The sequence below is a fragment of the Neovison vison genome, chromosome 1 (genome assembly GCF_020171115.1).
Source record: "Neovison vison isolate M4711 chromosome 1, ASM_NN_V1, whole genome shotgun sequence".
NCBI lineage: Eukaryota > Metazoa > Chordata > Mammalia > Carnivora > Mustelidae > Neogale > Neogale vison.
In genome coordinates, this window is record NC_058091.1 from 184,937,504 (window position 1) to 184,946,036 (window position 8,533).

The following is an 8,533-nucleotide window of genomic DNA, read 5'->3' on the forward strand; positions in this document are numbered from 1 at the left end:
CACATGATAGGAGAAATGTGACTTAGGAGAGAAAATTAGAAAGAAAAGAAATTCCTTTGTCTATACCTACTTAGGATTCTCTCTCTTCTTTTCTTCTACTTTTTTGTTATGGGCAAATTCTCTGTCTCCCCTACATGCCACTGAACAGGATTCAGCCACATTGGAATAACATTTCCTGAACTTCTTGTCAACTTTCATCTCTTCCTCCCCAAAGGAGGAGCAATTTATCTACCTTGTAGGTATTCTATTCTTAGCAAGCTAGGAATAGAAGCAAACATCTTTAATCTGATTATAGGTTACGGAAATCTCCTATAACAAATGTCACATTTAATAGGGGTTTCAATAGTGACACATTAAAATTTCCCCTGCTTAAGATCAGGAACAAAACAAGGACGTCAGTTATCACTGACTCATTTACTGGATGTACTAGGCAGGGCAAGAGAAAATAAAAATAAAATATATGAAGTCTTAGAAACCATCTTAGTCCATCCACACTGCTCTAACAGAATACTACAGACTAGGTGGCTTATAAACAGAAATTTATTTCTCACAGTTCTGGAGCCTGGGAAGTCCAAGACCTAGGCACCCGTAGGCCAGTGCCTGCCAAGGACCTACTTGCAGGTTCCTACACAGCTGTCCTTACTGTGTCCTCAGGTGGCAGAAGAGGAGAAAGAGTTCTCTGGGATCTCCTTTATGAGTACACTAATCCCATTCATGAGGGATCCACTCATAGCCTAATCACCTCCCAAAGGCCCCTCCTCCTAATACCATCATAGTGAGGGCTAAGTTTCAACATAGAATTTGAAGGGGGAAGGGAAGGATACAAACATTTATTCCATAGCAGAAAGAAAGCATTCTTATTCACAGAGAATATAATGATAAGCATTGGAAACTTCTCAAACTATGGACAATGAGTTAATAAATGAATAGAACAATGTTTCTTCATTTAAACTCAGTATTAAGAATCAGTACATTTTATATGCATAGATAGATAGTAGCGGCAGCATATAATTAAGAGTTTTTTAATTCAGAACTTTTATAAGAGCATTAAAAATCCTCAAGGGATGCCTGGGTAGCTCAGTTCATTAAGTGTTCGACCCTTGGTTTTGGCTCAGGTCATGATCTCAGGGTCATGAGACTGAGCCCCACATCAGGCTCCGCACTGAGCATGGAATCTGCTTAAAATTCTCTCTCTCTCTCTCTCTCTCTCCCCGCCTCTCCCTCTGCAGCCCCCATCCCGACTCACTCACTTTCAAAAACAAACAAATCCTCAAATACCTAGAAATAAAATAAAGTTATGTAAAGCCTCTACATAGAAAAGTAAAACCATGGTTTAAGAAATTTAAGAACACTTAAATACAGAAAAGGGTGCATTACAGTATGGACTGGAGTTTTAATATAAAACTTCATTTCTTCCCAGATTCAGCAGATCCTAATTAAAATGCAGCTTTCTTTGTAGAAATGGCAAGGGCCAAGAACAGGAAAGACACCTGAAGAACAACAAAAAGCAAAATGACAGGGCTTATAGTGTCAGATATTAAGACATCATAAAGCTTCAATAATTAAGGAAACATTGTTTTGGCATATATATAGACAGTTAGATATTATTGACATAGAAGAGAGAATCCACTTATACAATCTCCTGATATTTGACAAAAGTTCCACTGTATTAACAAAACAATAGAGTCATGAAAGGATTTTTTTTCAACTGAAATCACCAGATCAACTACACATACATATAAGGGGAAAGTACACCTTCACGCCATTATACATCGTACTCAAAAATCTATTCCAGACAGACTCTGGGCCTATATGTATAAGATAAAACAATCATTCTAGAAGAACATACAGGAGAACATATTCATGACCTTGGGACCAGCAAAGATTTATTAAACAAGACACAGGAAATTACTAGTCATAATAAAAGACATTGATAAATTAGACTGAATTAAAATGGACATGGCAAGAACTACTAAAGTTGGATATATACATACCCTATGAGCCAGAAACTCTACTCCTAGAAGTATACCCAACAGAAATGTACACATATGTACAGTAAAGACACACATGAAATGTTCCTGAAAGTTTTATTCATAATAGACCCAAACCAGAAATAACCCAAATGCTATAGGCAATAGAATGAATAAAGCATATTCCTACAAATGGAATAGTACAGAATTATGATAAACCAAGCTACTCCTACATGCTGAGACTTGGGTGAATCTTGCAGACATAACGCTGGGAAAAAGAAACCAAACACAAAAGACTACATATTATGTGATTCTGTTTTTATAAAACACAAAAGCATGTATATAGAAGACAGAATAATGGTTAATTTATTGGGAGTAAAATTACTAAGCGTTGACATGAGGGAGGCTGTCAAAAGGCTTGTGGTATTCCAGTTTTTCATTGTGGGCATATCCATTTTATAAGAATTCATCAAGCTATACACTTAAGATTTATACTGAATCATATATGGTTCATATATCAGTAAAAATAATATACAAAATTTCAAATATGTTACTTTTTTTCTCTAAGACTTCAATGCCTTTATATACTCAAAAAAGATGAATGTATATAGCACTCTGCTCTTATAGAATTATGAAAATTTGAAAAATCCATATACTGAGTTGTTGACTGGTGACTGGGGCATGAAGAAAAAAGAATGGAAGATCTCAGTTCAAGAGCCAGAATTCTCATCTACTGGTTTATACCCTTGAGCAAGTCTCATAATTTTATTAACCACGGTTTCTTCATTTATAGAACAATGGTAATAGCATCCCTACTTCAGTATCATCCCTTGACCAGTCTGGAAAACATTTTTCTTTTTACAGCTTACCCTAAAGTTTTATTCTTTCTTGTTCTTCCCAACAAACTTTACCAATCCTTCTCTGTTTCTCTCTCTACACTTTGTACATACTTTGTGGTATTGGATTTTGTTAGCACCCATTAGAAGGGAACATCTGGAAGCTTCCAGCAGATACGGATGGTTCCTTTTCATATTCTGTACCCCCATAACTTAGCCCAATGCCCAATCAGTGCTGAATAAATACATAAATGAATGAATGAATGAATACCTTACCTATCTAACCAAGTGACTATAATAGTTTTATGTTTTATGGATTAAGTTTTATGGATTATAGTTTAAGTTTTATGGACTAATATGCAAAAAGGAAAACATTATATGGATGTAAATTATTGTATTCCAATCCACAGGAATAAGTCACAGAATTGCTTCCAGTTTGTCTTATTCATTCACATAGGAGTAGAGTTTATTTTTGAAGAGCCATGATAACTGAAGGGTTTAAAAATAATTCTCAGAAGCTTCGCTAAACTCGCAAACTCTGCAAAGACAGACAACTGACTAAACAAAATAGGAATCCAGTCAGAAGTGACAATAAAACACTTGTCATGAAGACAGAAGCAATGTTTAAGACAAGCAGCCCTCAGGATTGAAATGTCATCTCCCTGTTTAATCCAAAACTCAGTGGAAGGGTAAATAATGCGGAAGAAAACCAGCATGTCTGACTACTATAAATGAGGCAATTAGACTATCTGTTGAACACACATTTATGAAGAGTGGTGCTGGCAAGCCTCTTCAGAAAAATTTATCTGTTTCTTTTGTGCAGAACGTATACGCCAACTGTCCTCTCTTTGTATAGATCATGGCCTGTCTTTCCAGTTTGGGTTTACGGTATACAACTAATTTGCACTTTTTATTTTAATAAAAGAACTCTCTAGCCAAGCGATAGCACGTCAATATTACCATCAATGGCAACAGCAGCAACAACATCCTGTTTTTCCTCAGGGCCATTTAATATCACCTCTCAGGGCCCAGCACAATAGAAAGTGTCTGAGAAAGGAGCTTGATTGACTGTAGGGATTGGGTCTGAGCTGTAGAACACTTCATCTCCAAGTCAGCAGTTCAAATCCAGCCTGGAGTGAAGAGGATAAAAATATTTCCAGGTGTTGTGTGCTTAAATCAAGTTTAAGCCTTGATGCAGCTCCCGGAGTCGAGGATCAGCAATCTATTTTAGCATCTTGTTCACAGCCTGGAAGCAAGAACAAGGTCTACAGACCCAGGAGACTGAATGAGCTCTTTATCCCAACATCCAGCGGTATTATTTAGGCCTTACTCAATGTCCTATTGGCCCCTCTCCTGAGGCGCCAAGATTTTCATTTAACATCACTTCCAAACACTTTTTAAAGCATTACCTCCGGCCACTGGGATGCCAGAAAACAAAGCTGAGAAATTTATAAAGTAAAAGCAACTCAGTGCTTTCCTTCTCAGACAACAAGATAATTCAGAAAGAACAAGGGGGAAAAAATTTTAAATTCAGATTTACAAACTTTCATGTATATGGCCATGAATTCATAGTTACTTCACTGATAAACTTCAAGATTTTGCCCAGGGAAAAAAATTTACCCTATTATGAATGTAATGGAGTTCCTATAAATATGATACATGACCTGCTAACTTGCATACCGAATTAGATGCTGGAGACATTGCTGAATCGCAAACACCTGTTCGGGAATTTCTGTAAATACATCAGGTATTGAATCAAAGTAATCACCACCAGTAGTAAATCATATCAAACTCAAGCCGGATACACCTTATGGGTGAGCAGATACATCACCAGGCAAATTAAAATCTTGATATATTACCACTGTTAAAATCTGCCAAACAATTACACAGACTCTTACATTTTCAGTATCACCTCATGCAATTCCTGATGTTTTATTCAGTTTTATTCTCTGAGACAACCTTATCACAAACTGGTAGAAGGGAATGGTGGACAGGCTGTGGTTTGACCAAATGGAAAATTACTCAGAGCTCCCATCCTGACTCTGGCATAAACTTGAGCAAGAAACGTCAACAATCTGGTCTATCTCTTCATCTACAGAACAAGGGTGGGAAATGGGGATAAATGAAGCATTCTGGAAGGTTCCTTCCAACTCTGTATTCTAGAAAACTTAAACACGTTTTTAACAGCCTCCTCTTTTTCTTTTTCTTTTTTATTTTTTAAATTACTTTTCAGTGTACTCGAATTCATTGTTTATGCACCATATCCAGTGCTCCATGCAATACGTGCCCTCCACAATACCCACCACCAGGCTGGCCCAAACTCCCACCCCCACCCCGCCCCTTCAAAACCCTCAGATTGTTTTTCAGAGTTCACAGTCTCTCATGGTTCATCTCCCCCTCCAATTTCCCTTAACTCCCTTCTCCCCTCCATCTCCCCATGTCCTCTGTGTTATTTCTTATGCTCCACAAATAAGTGAACAGCCTCCTTTTCTTTTTTAAAAACAATTTTGTTATTGGAAGCTAGCTCCATTAAGGTTCTCTTAAGTAAGAGGTATTAAAATGCTGCATTTTAAGAGTGGTATCTATTAATTGCCAAGTGATTTCTAGGAATTTATTTACTTTGATTTGAAAATCTATCTTTATTCCAGATAATCATGTTGTAAACTAAAATCTGTTGGGAGTCCAAGAATGTCACTTAGTCACCAACAAACAGACACATTAACCCTTGCTCCAAACTGGCAGTTCACTTGATTCACATTTCTGAATTTCCTCATTTACTCAGCCGGTCAACCAGTGTTTCTTCAGTACCCACTATGTGCTAGGAACTCTGTCAGATGCCACAGTTACAAAGAAAGAGCTGCTGCCCCAAGGAGCTTACAATCTCTTGAACAATTTGACAGAAAATAGTCTGTCAACTTAGTTACCCCGAGGAAGACCAGCCCACAGAATTCAATTCAGTACCTCAGGTGGAGATGGTAATTACATGGAATTTTTTTCCTTAGGCAATCATCATTTGTTCTGTGCTCCTTTGGTGTCAGAAATTATAGACATAAGCATACCCTTCCTTTCACAGGTGTCTCCATAGATGTGTCTTCAGGCTTATTCCAAAACCAGTTTGTGTTCACCCATCTGTATTTCTCCTTATAACCCACTTTCACCTGTTATTTTGGTGTATTTCATGTATTGCTTTATCTACTTGAAATCATTCTAGAAAAAAAGCGGGGTATGAATGAATAAATCCAGACACTGACAAACTTACGTAATTGTTTAATTCCTAAAGGCCTTGCACAACTTGAATTTTCCGTTAAGTTAAAAAAAAAAAAAGTACTTTTCTTTAACATTTTGATTTTCTTTTTTAAAATTGACCTCCTTATGCTAAGGAAATGTCCCCGCAGTCTGGCTGCACTCTGTCACGATTAAAATGAGAAAAAAGGGATGAAGTAATAATCCAGACACCAGTGTCTGGTAATGAGCTAATTCAGAGGCTGGAACTCATACGACAGGAGACTTGAAGCAAAGGCCAGAGAAGCGGCTGCCAACTTCAGACATTCACTTTGAGATATTCCTCAAGCTTGTGTTTCCAATCATAAACCAAAATTTTCTTCATCTCTAAAATGGTGTTACGCCCTTTAGAGTAACCCAGGGAGGTTGTGTGTCGGGCACTCTCAGAACCTTGCCGTATGTGACCTCATTTTACAACTCCACGACCTGTGCTCATAAAAGGCCTACTCTGAATGTTTTCAGAAGACTAGAAGCAGTGAGCTCTTGGGGCAAGGACTGTACCTGTACACCCTGCAGCCTTCTAAAACCTAGGACAGCTGCCGGCTGCCTAGGACAGGCAATGCTTAACCAGTGCTGAGGATCAGGAAACTCTAAGGGCTCCAGACGACAGCTCATTCAATCAGAAGGCTCCTGACTTCATCAACAGACCCTGGGTCCTGTCTTGGTTATCTTCAAAGCTGTTGTTTTGAACTTCCTTGGCTAGAACCAATTCAGGAACATAGGAGGACTTAAGAAATTTTTGTTCCATGTTTTATAATGTGTAGATGGGTTTCATCCCTAGCAAACACTTTTCTGGTAAACTATTGTTTGTCTGAAAAAGTATTTTTTTAAGCTTGAAAAGAGTCTAACTTCTCTGAGCAAGTTCAGTAAATTCTGCAGAGATGATGAAGTTATAAATCGGTTCCAGACTTCCCCGTTTCCGTGGAAGTTATTAATACTGGGATAAGCTGAGATGGGAAAAAGCAGGGAGTAGAAATGAAAAGGGAGATTTCCTACTGCTGTAAAGTTTTGTGGTATCCAAGTAAATTATTACAATGCATATCCTTAATTTGATCAAAAAATTATTTCCTATGTAAATTTTCAAAGGTGTAACATTCTGTTAAAAAACATCATTTGATTCAGTGTGAACACTGCCTATGGAGTTTTAAGGCTGTATTCAAACTACCCAAGACTCACAAGCTTCAAAGACACCTTAGAAGCTAAAAAGTTAATAAAATAATTTGTAAATGCTGATTAGAACTCAAACAATTTAATGGTCCAAAATAAAACTGCATTACTAATGAAAAGTTCTGATGATGCCAAGAGTACACAGCAAAGATTTAAGAAAGCATTAAGGTTAAATCAGGAGTGAACTGGACCCTTTTACAGCTGGGATGGCTCGTCATCCAGCAAAGAGGAAGCCCAGGGCCCCCAGCCTGACTCCCGGGACTGGAGCAAGGCAGCTGTTGTAGAAGCGGTCAGCATGGAGACACAAGCCTGCCAAGACCTCAGGCTATGAACATTCCACACACAGGATTCAGTAAAGTTCTACTTCTTTATGCTCTAGACCTCCTGGGAGCTTGGTGTCATTATAATCAAATCAATGAGGACTAAGGACTAACAAAGAATTTTGTTCAGTCAGTATTTCACTTTCCAGTCAAAACTTCTGGAACACTCTATCCAGACCTAACTGAATATCCTGGAGTGTGGAGGATAGAGGGTAAGAGGCAGTAAGATCAGTGTTTCCAACACATACCAGAGAAAAGGACGAATATGAAGCTAAAGCCCATTCCTAAGTATTTATTCCTAGGCTCACACCGGTGGCCTTGGAAAGAATGACCAGGAGGCACTGTGAGCGATCCATGAAGCTTAAGGTCATGCCTGAAAGAAAATGGAGCCTATTTTGAGCTAATTACATTGCAAATGACACCATGGTTTTTCATTTATTACATTTGTTCACACTTCCTGTCCTCTATCGCTCACAAAGAAATGATGCAGAATCCAGTGTGCGCACTTTTTAAAAAGACAACAGAAAAGAGGACTTTTTACCCTGAGGTTTTACATACAGTAAATTCCTGATCCTGTCACAGGCATACATTTCCCACACAGATTTACTAGGCGACTACTGTATGCCAAGGCTAGTGCTGACAGTTGCAAATAAGAGAAAAAAATATACACACCGCCTGCCCTCAGGAAACTTCATCCAATGACAAAGAAAGATACTGAAAAAACAACCACAAATATGGAAGAAGAGGTCCAGAGTATCTCTTCAGAGCATAGCTCACAAGGGAGAGGACGCGATGTCGTGGTGTCAAAGTTGAAATCTGCAGAGTGGGAAGAAGTTTCTCAGACAAACGATGGGGCCCAGAGTGCTCCAGGCTAAGGAAACAGCACGTACTCCCAGAAGCAAGACGAAGTAGAATAGACTGCAGGCAGTGAAAGAAAACCGTGGGCACTAGTTATAGA